A 1,109-nucleotide genomic window follows, 5' to 3' on the forward strand; every position below is an offset into this window, starting at 1 on the left:
TCTGTTGTGTCTATCCTCTGAAGACTAAAGATGATAATGTTGAGAGATACCCCACTGACCCAAGTTCCCTGATTTCAATGGGAAACAAGAACTAAAGAGACAGAGGCCAAATAACAGAGAAAAGATGAGTATACTTTAATGAAATGGGCAGAAGGAAACAATGGCAATCAGACAGAAATCCCTGTTTGGATAGAAATATTTAGTGGTAGTTAAAGAACTATGGTGTTCTTAGGAATGAAATAAGTAGATTTATTAACTAATCTATATATCTAAAAACAACTCTAGGAATCCAAAATGCCACTGTGGTACCATTTGTCAAAGTAGGAATTTATGAAGCTAGATAATATATAGAATTTGGACCTAGATTTGCCTTATAATATGTTCAGATACTCATGGTTATTTCTTCAGCTCTAGAATACATAACTGAAATAGATCAGTAGAATTTTCACATTGACTCCCTGACCCTTGGAGCGAGACACCCCAGAATATTAAAACAAAAGCAACACCCTAATTTCATGGAAATTGACAAAATTATTGTTATCATTAAAACCTTAAAAATATTTTTATCTTTTTTGTCACTGTCCTGCTGTGTGTGGCTGAATATTTCTGGCCATGTCTTCTCACAAGACTTTCAGAATCAAGTGATTCCTGGCCAAGAAACAAAAGCAGAATCATCCCATTCCCCAGTGGATTTGGATGAAAACTGGTAGTAAAATCAGGTACAACTCCAAGAGGAGGCACTGGAGAAGAACCAAGCTGGGTCTATGAGGCATCATATGTCTTGAAATGACATACCTAACTGGCATCACGTATTTAATTAAACTGTGTGAAGATCATGTGTTCTATCCTATCACTCTGTAAATATCCTTCCTACCTGGCCAACAGACATGTTTTATCAGGGAAATGATTTTTCTGCTACTATGCCTCTGCACCAATAGGTTGGTTTGGTATTAAATGTGAGAACTTTTAGTGCAAAAAAAACAAAAAACAAAACAAAAAAAAAACTTTAAAAATATTACAATGATGATACCTACCAACTCCCAGTATTCACATATGTACAAGGGACAGGTGGATGTTGAAGAATAACTATAGATTATGATAGATTTAAT

At 35.0% G+C, this 1,109-nt stretch overlaps 1 pseudogene; it reads left to right on the top strand.

The window, feature by feature from the left end:
• The first annotated feature begins 612 nt into the window (after positions 1–612).
• LOC111140681 lies at positions 613–768 on the top strand (annotated as a pseudogene).
• Positions 769–1,109: the final 341 nt, after the last annotated feature.

This window comes from Enhydra lutris, unplaced genomic scaffold (genome assembly GCF_002288905.1).
Source record: "Enhydra lutris kenyoni isolate GAN:26980312 unplaced genomic scaffold, ASM228890v2 scaffoldscaffold4, whole genome shotgun sequence".
Lineage (NCBI taxonomy): Eukaryota > Metazoa > Chordata > Mammalia > Carnivora > Mustelidae > Enhydra > Enhydra lutris.